General features: G+C 42.0%; 1 protein-coding gene across 6 annotated transcripts in view; it reads left to right on the forward strand.

Annotated features, from left to right (window-relative positions):
- Window positions 1-2641: 2641 nt before the first annotated feature.
- RALYL (RALY RNA binding protein like) overlaps window positions 2642-13493 on the forward strand; it is a 632627-nt gene continuing 621775 nt past the window's right edge. For 3 of the 6 annotated variants that reach the window (XM_066266409.1, XM_066266411.1, XM_066266412.1), the window contains exons 1-2: window positions 2721-2809; window positions 3555-3650. The gene's annotated coding sequence lies outside the window, so the exon portion shown is untranslated. Of the gene's footprint in view, window positions 2810-3554; window positions 3651-3905; window positions 3930-13493 lie in introns of those variants that run through there. The other 3 variants (XM_066266414.1, XM_066266415.1, XM_066266410.1) reach the window with 2 other exon arrangements.

Genomic DNA, 13493 nt, shown 5'->3' on the forward strand with positions numbered 1-13493 from the left:
TTGAAGGCTTATTTTCTTCTTTGTTTTATGAAGTAAAAAAAAAAGTAAGTAGAAATGTGTATTGCTACTGTTATTTGTGGTGAATAATATAGCCATTATCAATTCCCACAAATTTATTTCAGATCTACCTATTGGAATAATGTGAATTTGCTAATTGGCGTCAGTAGCAGTATTTGATAATACTGAGGATCTTCCATGAATTTAGAGATATTTTTTTCTAGCTGTAAAACCAGATAAAATCGGGTCCAATCCATCTCCAATGTACTAACAGTGGAATCCTTGGCCAGTTGCTTCAATTCTGACTTTATTTTCCTAATCTGTAAAATAAGTATAACAACACATTGTTACAGAGCAGAAACAAGAGCTAAATGAGAGGCTGTGCTCAGCACATACTCACTCCCTTAATCTGACTTTGTTTACTTCTGGTTTGAAGTGGCCACCGCCACACAGCCTAAAGGGCCAGAATGGCACATTGGAAACAAATTAATTAGATATTGTGGGCACTGTGCTGTAATTATATAAGTAGATGGCAAAGTGCAGGAAGAATATTGATGTCCTGCCTTTTCCTCAGCAGAACTGCATCTAACAAAAAGGGGAGTCGTTTCATTGAATAATAAAAGCCTGACAATCACCGAGATGGCTGAGGGCCACTACTGCAGAGCAATTCTAAACAGCTTGTTTTTCAAAGTTCTTCTTGAATAACTCCCTAAAACCTGGGCGCTGCCCAGCCTAGCTCAAAGCTTCAAAACTCATTTTTAAAGTGAACTTGCTCACACTGGAATACTACTGTGATTCGTAATGGAAAACAATGTGTAGAAAATACTATTTTCTTCTTGAAATGACTAGAATTGGATTATTTTTGACATGGAAATAAACATTTGGAAAATTTAGCAAACTTAGGTTTAATCGTAGACAAAACTCATCACTCAGAAAAAAGCATTTGAAGAGATATTTCTTAAAAAATGAGACTCAAGTGTGCTTTTTCTAAAGCACATTTGATCTATATTATACAGTTTAAAATGCTGTGATTTCCAGATAAAGTTCAGCGCGGATTTGGAAGTTACCTTATCCACTTCGATGTATTCGTCTTTCTCACAGTATTTCTCATGGGCAACCCTCACTCTAAAGTGTGAACAATGAGTTGTTGTAAAGCTGGCAACTCACCAAAATAAATATTTAATGATATTTTGATGGTTCTTTTAAAAGCTCTTTTATTTAAATTATGGATTAATGCTTTGTTTAGTCAGTGAATTCTGACCAGAATGTTTGGGTAACCTATTTGCTGTAGTAGCTCTCTACAGTGGCTGCATATTTAATTTTCAGAATTGCCCAGGGTAGGTCATCTCTGGGAGGAATTTTATCTTAAATGTCAACATTGGGAACAAGGAGATACCAATCTAAGAACTGCAAAGCTGTGCTAGTCTCATTCTTAAACACAGAGATGTCAATTAATTCCACACAACCCTGATTCAAAGCTACACAGGGAAATGGTAGTGATGTTGTTATTGCACAAAAATGAAGAAAAATAGGTTAAGTTCTGGAGCCCAGAAAGCTGATTCTTGAATAGGCAGTAGAAGAATCCCAAGGCATCCAGCGACTGCCTGATGGAATCTTTTTGTTCAGGCGACTGGCATCCTCAGTCAGATGCCAGGTGGAGAATCCCATCACCTCGCTTCCAGAACGACGGCTCAGCCACTGAGCTCTGCGCCCCACTCCTAGTGCACGTTTCCCTCTCGCGACCGCCAAGTGCCGCTCCCGCCTGTGGACTCACACAATGAACTCACTTGTTTCCCTGGCCCCTGGCCCTTGACTTCCAGCCCCAGCCCACAACTTGAGCAGGAGTCAGGCAGGAGCTTTTGCCACGGAGCCTTCCAGAGCAGCTTGGGGGCCGGCAGGCGCGCGCGCAGACCAAGCGAACAATGCCTGGTCCACGCAGGAAGGGATTTACGCCCCACCCCCGGCTTTGCAGCGCACGGAGGGAACCCGGACGGGGTCCTACAGGGGAGGCTACAGTGTCTCGCCAACAGCAGACGTTCCTCTCTGCGGACACGCAACGCGATGCCGCGCACTCTGATGGCGACCAAGTCTGACGGTGGCTTTTGCCCGTGACAACGCCCCCAGTGTTGCTCCGAGCCAGGTTCCACGAGCTCCGCGACCGGGAAGCGCGAAGGGAGCGCCTGAGGCAGCTGGGGAGGGAAGGGACCAGGAAAGCCAGAAGGAAGTGGACAGCGAAACTTCGGGAAGACCTGGGTTGGGCGGTCTCCCCAGGAACTACCTTGAGACGGAAAAGGGTTGCACACGCAAGGAAGAAGTGGCAGCTGCACAAGTTCGCGGGAAGCAGCAAGTTGCTCCCGCCTCTCCGGCGGGTGGGCAGCGCCGTGCGCGGGCCGCATACGCGCTCCGCATCCAGGCGGCGGCGCTAGCGGCGGCGACGGCGGCTACAGCACAGAGGGGGCGGTGGCTGCTGCGCTTCGGGCGGCCCGCGCGGCTCCGCTCGCGGCGCTGCCCTCCCGCCCGCGTGCGTGTGCGCCCCGCCCGCATGCGTGTGCGCGCGCGTGCGCTCGGCCCCGCGGGGCCCCTGCTAGTCTGCGCGCAGCGCCCAGCGCCCAGCCAGCCTCGCCGGCCGCCGAGCGGCTCCGTGGGCGCCCCGACAGCCTGGTCCTCCCCGCCTGCGAGGCAGCCTGGCTCCTGTCACGTGTCAGTGCCCGAGGTCGAGACCGAGAGAAAAACGCGCTTCATTCCTTCTCCCACCGCCATACTGTATTTTGTACCAAATCTCATTTTTATTCCAACATTTTACTCCCGCTCGGTGAGTACCTTCTCAGTGGCATTCTTGTCCTATTCTTTTTTTTTGTCCTTTTTTGTTTTTGTTTTTGTTTTTTTCTTCTTTTTTCCCCCCACTTCTTTGATGATTGTTTATATTTGGTGAAGCTGGAAGAGCAAGGTTTTGAGCCTTTTTCTGAATCCAAGTTTTTGTAGCATGCAGTGGTTCTGTAGATGAGGCGCTGTGTCCGGGAGTCCGGACGCCCGTGCCCGCGGGAGCGACTCCGGCAGGATGTGCAACTGGTTTTATGGAAAAAACGATGTGGAGTGTGGTGCCTATTTTTTCTCCTTTGTAAAATAAAATTTAAAAAAAGCATGTTTCTACCTCTTTTTTGGCAGATTCTTTTTCTGATAAGATTTTTGGATAGGTGGGATTGTACGCAGTGTTTACAAGTTTGTGGTTTTGCAATACTGGTACAAACCACTGAGCAAAAACATTTATTTTCCATTTTCTTGGTGCCCTTTTTGGAGCCGGTGAGAACAAATTCGTTTTTTTTTTTCTCCTCCTGTTTTTGATACATTGGTAACGTGAAACTTTTCTTGCAGCTGGTTACTGGTATTATTTTTAAGCAAATACTTTTTTCCTCCTTTAAATTAACGATGACTTTTGCACATTTGACTTTTTTAAAAATCCGAGATAATTTTATGATAGATATCCTGATATCTATATCTATATTATCCCTTCTTCCTCCCTCTCCCCTCCCCTTAAATCAATTTTCAAATGATGGCAGTGGAAGGTTTTTCTGGAAAAAAAAAAAATGAAGTGCGGTTTGGTTTCCTTGTCAACGGAGGATGAAGTGAACAGCTGAGCAGCTCGCAGAGAGCAGGTACTTGGTCCCCTTGGAGGCGTTTCCCGGGTTTGCAATGGCAACGCTGGTCCTGGAGAGGACGCGTGTGTGTGTGTGAGTGTGTGTGTACGTGTGCGCACGCCCGCGGGGGGCACAGCCTTGCGGGGCGCTGGGGAAAGTCCCCTGTCTTCGATCCTTTTTTGGATGTGCGCAAAATACAGTCCCTCTTCGGCTGCGCCCAGGTCGTCTCGGCGGTGGCCGGGCGGCGTCTGCGCCGCAAGCGGGTGGCGGCCGGGGACACAGCATCCCCTGGGCCCTGTAAGTTCTCCGAGGGCCATTTGCAGAGCCCAAGGGGCGAGGGCGGAGAGGACGCTGCACGGGCCGGCGGGCGACCCCTCGGAGCGCGGGAGAGACGGGAGGGAACAGCAGGGAAGCCTCCTCCCGAGGGGCTGGCCGCTGTCCACGCGGGCCGGGCGTTGGGGACCCTTCCAAATTTCGGAGGATGGCACCACCCTCTGCGCGCTCAACTCGCGCTCCTCCTCTTTGCTCGGATTAAACAACGCAGTAGGTCTTTCCCAGCCTGGTTGTTCGTTCCGAAGGGTATTGCTGTCTTAGTCTGTTGTCTTTGCATCCTTTCTTTTTCCGGTGTACTGCTGGGTTTTGAGGGCTTGCTGGCATCTTCCGGGGAATGGGGAAACAGTTACTTTCAATGATGAGCAGTTGGGTATCATAATGAGGATGAAACAGTTAGTTTGTAGTAATGAGAATACTTCCCGAAGGGACAATTGCCTTATATTTGGGTTGTAAAGAAACAGTGTGTACCCTCTTTAGAAACACTTCATAGCGGTTGCAAAGGTTTTCCCTTGAGAACCCCGCACAGGGCAGATAGGGGTTGATGATGGTGTTGATTTTGTGTGTTGGTAGCATTACAATGATCTGTGGTAAATGCACTCTATGGAGTTTGTGATAGTTCATATTGTTCTGTTACATGTTTCCAGTATAATGCAGCACTATTTTTGGGAGTTGACCGGTAATAAAAAGTCTTTTGTTGTACTTAACTCAGTAACAGAATCTGCTGGAAAACTTGATATTCAAATAAATTTTGTGTCTTATTTTACATTTTAAAATCTGGAGGGGAACTGTTATTTAAATTATTTGATTTTGCAGCTTTAATTTCCTATCGTATTTTCCTAAATGAGAAGTTCAGCCTTAAATGCATCATTTAAATTAATTTGTATTCTGTTAAAATGAGTGTAAAGCAAATCAAATACCTTTTTATCTCTCAGACTTAGTTTTCTTCTCTGTTAAGCTATAGATATAAAAACTAATTCCTTCACACAGAAAGGGCCATAACAAAGGGGTTAATAACAAACTGTGGCTTTTTCAAACAAATATTCTTCTAAGTCTGTAACCTCAGTGTGTGGAATGAGAAGTTTTATGCCTGTATCTCTTTACTTTTGGTGGTAATAGAGTTAGGAATACAAATGATCATGTATCTGTAGAAGAATAAAATGTATTGTAGTATCTAGACAGACAGATATCTATCTATTTATCTATCTATCTATCTATCTATCTATCTATCTATCTATTTATCTATCTATAATTCACCATGTCTCATCAGAGGTCTTTGGAAGTTTCAGTGTGAGTTATTTTTGTAGTCAGGGTACCTTTTCTCTGTTAAGAATGTCCCATTGCATTTATATACGGAAGATGGGTTATGTCCTGTCTGTAGACTACCAGACTTGGTATCTGAAGAATGTAGTTCTAAAATTTAACTCAGATACTATGTTCATTAAACTTTAAATTGTGGTTTGTGTGTATTTGTAATGAGCACATTATTAAAATGCAGCCTTTCACATGGTTTGAACAACTAATAAACATTAAAAAAACCATTCACAACATTCTGGGTTTTGTAAATCATTTTTTCTCATAATCATGTTAAGTAAAAATGCAGGATAATGCATATGTACAATATTTCTTTGCAGGTTGCATGCCGCATGAAACATTTAGTTCTTTGAAAAGAGGCAGAGTGAGTGAGTGAGAAACAATTTGAACAATCAAACCAGACTTTTCATTGAGGACCAATTGTTGCCTAAAGTAGCAACCTGTCTTACAATTAGGGCAGAATTGGAGCTGTGCTTAATCATATAACCAAATGAGATTGAACCACAATGGGCAGAAGAAGATTTTAATGTGGGAGCCACGTATGTGCTTGTGCTTTGAATTCTGTAAGTAAAGATCATAGTAAGAACCTGTGGTCATCTTGGGTTTTCATTTAACATTCACCATTAGTTATATTGTGTGCTTATGTTACATTTCTGCTACAGTCACATTTTTGAAATTTCCTCCTCTGTAGGTCATATTAGTAATTTTATAACTCTTTAAACTGGTTACCTATTCTGTGAGTTTTTTGGTTTAAAAATCTTTTGAGTGTGGTACCCTGTGGTTAGCACCGTCTACTGGTTTGTCATGGAAATGATAATGTTCTTTCATTCAGGAAGCAACCCACTCAATGATTCTGAACAACTTAGTTGTGCAAATCGTTTTTAGTTGCTTACAGAAATAGAAAATATATATATATATACATATATTTTTCAGAGAGAGAGGAAGGTGGGGATGAGGGAAAGAAGACATAAGTTAAATTGGCTATTGGACTAGTGACTAATCTCAAGAATTTTATTATCTGAATTTCAATAAAGAAATCATCAGAAACTTAAAACAGCCTCTTAAATTTCCTGGTACTATAGAAAAGCTCTAAGAACTTTTATGGGATGGTAAAATTTAGAAATTTTTAAAAACCCTGGACTCCTGAATTAATTCTGCAGCTTCTGTCTTAGTCTTGAACATTATAGAGAAAGCAAACTCCTACCCAGTATCCTATCTTGAGTGTGTGGTCTGTCCAATACTTTTTGAATGAAGAAATTTATATTATTAAAAGTAAACATTTAGTTATTTCTTGTATTCGGTCTTACATGGTTATAGAAAGCAAGTGGCACAGTGATTTTTCTCGCTGTTCAGGAAGTAGTCTGTGCTGCTGTTACAGCGAGAAAGGGAGAGAAGTTTGAAACACACTTTTATAGAGGCACTTATGTGTAAGTGCAAAAGATAAACCGCATTTTTTAAGAGATGGGTTATTTTCTCTAATTTTTATGAAAAGCAAATGGTTAAATGAACTAGTATAATTTAAGCAAACAAATGGCACTTTAGAATATAAAAATAATAGGATAGAAAAAACAATGTACATATATTTTATTTACCAAAATACATATTTTCCTAGTTGAAAGAATTATGTGCTGTATACATGGGTAAGTTTTCCTTAAGTGAGAGAGTCATTTTTGAAGCCGCTAGTAAGAAGGAAGTGAAGCAGCTCCCATGACTGTTAGAGTTTAGAAAGCCTTCTACTGGAGTCAGACCCAGGCGTGCTTTGTTTACTGCTTACTGATATTCTAAGCAACTAATTACATTGTACATCAAAACAGATGAAAGTCAACAGGGAAAGTAGAAGTAAAGTGGATATTTAGAAATGTTTGCATGATCAAAAGGAAATTGAAGAAGTTGTTTTTAATTACAATTTAATTAATTTATTCTTCTCTTCCCTGACTTTTGAAAACTTCTGTTTTTAAATGGTGATAAGCTGTGACTCAAAAACCAAAAAAACAACCAGTTATATCTTCATTTCTTTTATGACATTGCCAATAAAGAAAACTCTATTTCGTGTATAAAAAAGCTGAGGTATTAATGTATTTTATTTTTTAAACCACTTATGGAGCTCTGGAAAGTAATCAAGAACTGATTTAAAAAAAATCTTCATTGATTTAATATTATTGTTATTATTTTCTTATTGATTATAATTATTATTGCTACTTCTGGTGACTTTCACAAATGTTTTTAAAATCCCATTTTTTATCATGTAGTAGTATTTTTTAAATGAAATAAATTTTTTATTAGTAATTGACAGTAGCAACATAACAGTGGCAACATAACCATTCGCATTAATGACAGGGAGGACAATTATTTTTCCTAAATTATGACTTTGAAGACAATGTTATTATGTAAAATTTAAGTAATAGGTAATTCCTGAATGTAATAAATTTGTTACACATTTAGCAAGTCATCTGTTATGTACATATTGTATCGCCATTACTATTTCTATATTAAATATTGACCTGAAGAATACATATATGGAACCCACCTATTACCAAATTTTGATAGTTTTGCCTATTCTCATAGCTTTTTGAGTTTGAAGGAAATATTGGGGAATTTGTTTCCTGTTGTTGCCCATTTGTTTTGTTGGAATTTTGTTAATTGGCAAATGTACATGATGCCAAATTGATTTCGTATTTTTCCAGTTCTTTCATAATTTTAAAGTTTTTTTTTTCCTTTGTTTTGCTTTATCTTGCTGTAATTCTGGGATTGAATACTGGAAAATATGGAAGTATTGATTTAGTTTTCTCTAAATGTTTCTAGCCACAGAGAGGGCAGGTGGAGACCCTGAGTTTGTGTTTAGGATGGATGTCCTCCAGACTTTCTGTCCTTGGAGACCCCTTAGTGGGGACAAGGTTGAGAGATTGCTTCCATGGTCCACATGTAAATGTAACAGGAGACAGAATTATAGTAGGTGCATGGGGACCCTGTCCTGTTCTCTGGCATGTGTGATGGATTTCATCAGTAAGCACCTGCATTCTAAAAAAACACTAGAGATTTTATTTGTATAAGCCCGTTTCATAAAATTACATTTAGCTCATCAATTAATAGCCTCACAGGCATCCCCAAACTACGGGCCCGCAGGCTGCATGCGGCCCCCTGAGGCCATTTATCCAGCCCCTGCTGCACTTCCGGAAGGGGCACCTCTTTCATTGGTGGTCAGTGAGAGGAGCACTGTATGTCGCGGCCCTCCAATGGTCTGAGGGACGGTGACCTGGCCCCCTGTGTAAAAAGTTTGGGGACCCCTGGCTTAGAATAATACTTAGACTATTTTGTCTAAACTTTGACAGCCAATATTAATTACATTCATTCAAAATCCATGTGTCTGGAGAAAACATTTATACACATTGTGATAGCCATATGCTGAATTCTCACAGGAGCAACATAGTTTGAGTCTGCTTGGAGATTGTTAGCAGGCTGGGGTCAGGGAAGGCTATTTTCTCATGAAGTCTGATGTGAAGAGAAGCCATGTAAACACACTTCCGTTCGTCCTTCCCTTGGTGAGTAGGTACTCTCATCATTATTTTATATTTTTGAGGGAACTGTGTCTGGAGAGAGAGATATAGCTCACCCCTGGCTGCACAGGAGGTCAAGGGACAAGTGACAGGACTGTTAGAATTGACTTCAAGCCCCTCATCTTGTAGAGTCATATTGCATTTGTGGAGAGGACATTTTTGTTTGTTTGTTTGTTTTTTCTCTTAATATACAATACTATGTATTTAATCTTGGTCCATTATTTAAAATGGCTGTATTTTGGCAGATTTTCATTAGGGAGCACTGTGACCAGAAATAACAGAAATGACACCCGTTATACAGAGACTCTTGCTAGTCCTGAAAAGGTCTCCAGTAACCATCCCATCATCACACATCTCTCCAGGATTCTAGGACTTTCTGAAGAGAGCCCAACATGTGGAACTTTGTGAGGGGCCATTAGTGCATTGTGGTTGGAGGAAGAGATGGACCTGTGTCTGCAGAGGCTTTGCGAAGACCCCTGGGACAGTACAGAGTGTAATCTCTACTCTGGATGTTTTTGCAGTCGACGTGGAAACAGTCTTTTGCGTAAGGAAAAGGGAACAGCCAATTATTTCACCTTGCCGCCAGTCTATAAGTAGAGATGTCTCTTCTGTCTCCCAGTATCTCCCTGCCATCATCATCTCCACTTCAGGACTTTGCGAGGACACATATTTGGGGGTGACATTTCTCAAGCTTATTTTTACCTGTTTATTAGTGAGATGAAACAGAGGTAACAGCAAGGTTTTATTTCAGGATGTTGTTTCTAATGACCCCTTGAGATGCATAAAAACATATCCCGTTATTGAATAGTTTCCTTGGAACTTGAAAAAGAGACTTTTTTTTTTCAAGAAAGAGGGGGAAACATGACCCAGAGTGGAGGCAGTGGGAATGAACAGGATGCAATGGACTTCACCGATGAAAATCTACAAGTCCCTAAATCAGCAGATGTGGAGTCCAGGGCAAGGGACGACTACAGGCTGCCTTTGAATTTGGAACATGGGTCTTTTGAAAACTATTAGCATGAAACACACCATGAGGAAATAAACATACCTGGAGGAGAGCCTATTTGGTTAGGGGGTGCAGGGGGGAATGGGTCACCTTTGCACACGACCTTACCTCCTGGATGAATGATTGATGTGCATTTGAAGTGTAGATGTGGAATAGAAAAACAGTCTGAAAGCTCCCAAGATAGCACAAGGTCATCCGCATTAAACTATAGGAGGGTGTAAATCACTTGAAGGCAAAAGTTTGGAGAGCACCAACATTTTTCTGAGTGGAGGTCCAAGGAGGTGGTTAAAGACAGAAAGGGAGCCTGACCTGTGGTGGCGCAGTGGATAAAGCGTCGACCTGGAAATGCTGAGGTTGCCGGTTCGAAACCCTGGGCTTGCCTGGTCAAGGCACATATGGGAGTTGATGCTTCCAGCTCCTCCCCCCTGTCTCTCTCTCCTCTCTCTCTCTGTCTCTCTCTCTCCCTCTCTCTCTCCTCTCTAAAATGAATAAATTAAAAAAAAATTAAAAAAAAAAAAGACAGAAAGGGAAACAAGAGGCTAGCCACTGAATTTCATTTTCAGGAGCGAGTTTCAGAATGTTCTAAGAAGGCCGGTGTGATCAATAATTGCAAAAGCAGTCATCCCTTAGAGAGGAGGGACGTGCCACCCGTGCATTGGCAGTTGTTCCGCCCTGGCTGGGCACTGGGGATTCAGAGGGAAGTACCACAAATAAGGACCCTGCCTGCGCGGAGTTTGCCATCTTATGGTGACATTTGTCTACTCAGATATGTGCAAGGTCCTACACTAAGATGAAATGGTTTGGGGACAGGAGCTTGAGGAATGTAGCAGAGATATGCAAGAAGTCTAGAAAAAAGATTCCAGAGCATGAAAGAGGAGCTTTGATGAAACTATAACAGCCTTTTGCTGTCACATTAGTCAACACCATTCTGTCACATTCTCTAGCAATACTTAGTATGGATTCTGAATGGGACAAGCAAACAGTTGATGTATACGTGATTAGCAGATTAGCAAGGCATACATACGTCAAACTGAAAAACTGGGCTTTCCAGAGAGAGAGAGAGTATGTTGTAGAAAAGACTGGTCATGACCCGACACTGGCAAAGGGCAGCCCCCCACAGATGGATGGACTAAGGACAGGTAAGATTTGAGAGCCTGAAATTCAGGGTGAAAACGGTTAGCATGTTCACTGTTTTTAATTGAATGAGAGAGGCACATAGATGGATGGTTTGGGTCAGAGGAGAATATTCTATTTCCAGATTTTGAAAGTGAAGCAGAGCGCAATGATAAATACATTTTGGATTTTGAGAAGGTGCGTGGCCGATGCTATTGATGTTGAGAAGTTAGTGTTGTGAGGGGAGGCTGAGTGTTAATGTTTAACTTAGGTAAAGGATTTTTTAAAAATCCACAATGAGACAAAAAGGGAAAAGCTAAAAAGGAAACATTAAAAATGCATGCTAGAATTTTCTATGACATTCCTAGAGGCTTAGAATTAACTGCCAGAAGGAAGTCCAGCTAGCAGGTGGATAAACACCTACTGTTCCTGCTAGTTCTGTTGCTCCAGGTGTTCCTACTTCTTTCTGTATGAAGAGCATCTTTCCGAACCAGGCTGACAGCCAAATGCTTGGTCATATTGGACCCCCATCCCTGTAACTCCAGGGAAGGATATATTATTACCCTAGGTACCAGTATCTCGGAGGAGATGGAGGATCAGACAGGTGGTTTGTCAACTGTGCTGTGCTGTCGTATTGCTGAGCAGAGATCTGGACCCAAGCCCGTGTGCTCCACAGCATGACTGTGTCCCTCCTCACCTTGTTTAAAAGATGGAGCAGCAGAGATACGTGGCTTTGTACATCATCAGGTCAGTGCTATCTGTTGAGTGAAGTGAGCACACTCACACAGCTGGTTCCCTGTGCGTGGAGATTTAAGAACACACAGTGCTTTCCTTCTGAGCTGGGCTACAAGAGGTTCTTGTCCTCATATCCTTCTGTAGGCTCTCTGCTATGGGCACAGTGGTGAGATTCTTTATTCATTCTGCCACTGTCTGTTGGGAATTCAAGTCACTGAGTTTTAGGAGATTTAAAAAGCTTGAAAGCAAGACAAGACACCGAACCTGTCCTCGTGAACTGACAGTCTACTCGGGGAAGGAAAAGTGCATGTGGAAAATGACAATGCACAAAGCTTTTAGAGCTGAGGAAAGTCAAGGTTTCGATTATTGAGGCACTTGAAAAAAATTTGGATGCAGTACCTCTCTTTTCCAGTGACTTGAAAAGGTCCGCAGCCTGAGACTTGCCAGTATTCTCTTTACATTGAGTCCAAAGTTTGGAAAATATGAAACAACAGGACACACGTGTGGCCAGAAAAGCAAAAGGCCCAAGGAAGAGAGAGAGGATAAGAGCAACAAGGTTTAGAGAGGGCCTTCTTGAAAGAAAATTGGAAGAGGAACATGAATGATTGATTTTCAATAAAAAGGGGTCAACAGTAAAAAGGAACAATTACTATGACCGTGTGACTTTGTATTTATACATATCGTATGCCTTAAAATACAGTCCATTATTTTGGAGAATTAATTTTGTTTTAGAATATATTGAAATTACTCAAAATAACAAATAATAATATCTTATTAGAAACTGTTAAAAACTATAAAATATAAAATGAGTACAGGATACCTATGATTTTAGATATTTTAGATGGGCAATATGCATTAATTCCACCTTATCCATAAGGCAAACATTCCAAGACACCCCCTCCCCGTGCATGCCTGAGACTGTGAATAGTACAGATCCTTATATACCTGTGATAAAGTTTAATTTATAAATTTAGAACTTAAGAGAGTGGTAAAAATTAATGATAAAATAGAAGAGTTATGTTATCATAAACATTATGTGAATGGCTTTGTGACCATTATTAGGTACAATAAGGGTGACTTGAACACAAACTCTGAGATTCTGTGACAGGTTTTCTGATAGTCAGGACTGCTGCTGAGTGACTAATGGGCGGTGATCAGACAGGTGACTTGCATGAGCATATAGAGTGTGGAGACAAGGGATGATTTATGTCTCAGGAGGGACAGAGCAAGCCACCCTAAGCAATTTTAAAACATCTAGAAGACACATTAAGAAAGTAAAAAGAGCCCTGGCCAGATAGCTCAGTTGGTTAGAGCATCGGACTGAAGCACAGAGGTTGCCGGTTTGATCCCCAGTCAGGGCACCTACAGGGACAGATTGATGTTCCTCTCTCTCTCTCTCTCTTTCTTTCTCTCTCTGCCTCTCTCTGTCTCTCTCTTTCTCTCTGACTAAAATCAATCAATAAATAAAAAAAATAAAATCAAAAGAACCTGATCAGGTCATGACACAATGGATAGAGTGTCAGACTGTTATACAGAAGACCCAGGCTTGAAACCTGGAGGTTGTCAGCTTAAGCGCTGGCTCACCAGCTTGAGCATGGGGTCACTGGCTTGAGCGTGGGATCATAGACATGACCCCGTGGTCGCTGGCTTGAGCCCATGGTCATTGGCTTGAGAGAGGGGTCACTGGCTCGGCTGGAGCCTCCCGGTCAAGGCACATATGAGAAAACAATCAATGAACAACTAGGGAGCCGCAACGAAGAATTGATGGCTTCCCTTCTGTCTCCCTTCCAATCTGTCAGTCCCTCTCTC

Source organism: Saccopteryx bilineata, chromosome 3 (genome assembly GCF_036850765.1).
Source record: "Saccopteryx bilineata isolate mSacBil1 chromosome 3, mSacBil1_pri_phased_curated, whole genome shotgun sequence".
Taxonomy (NCBI): Eukaryota; Metazoa; Chordata; class Mammalia; order Chiroptera; family Emballonuridae; genus Saccopteryx; species Saccopteryx bilineata.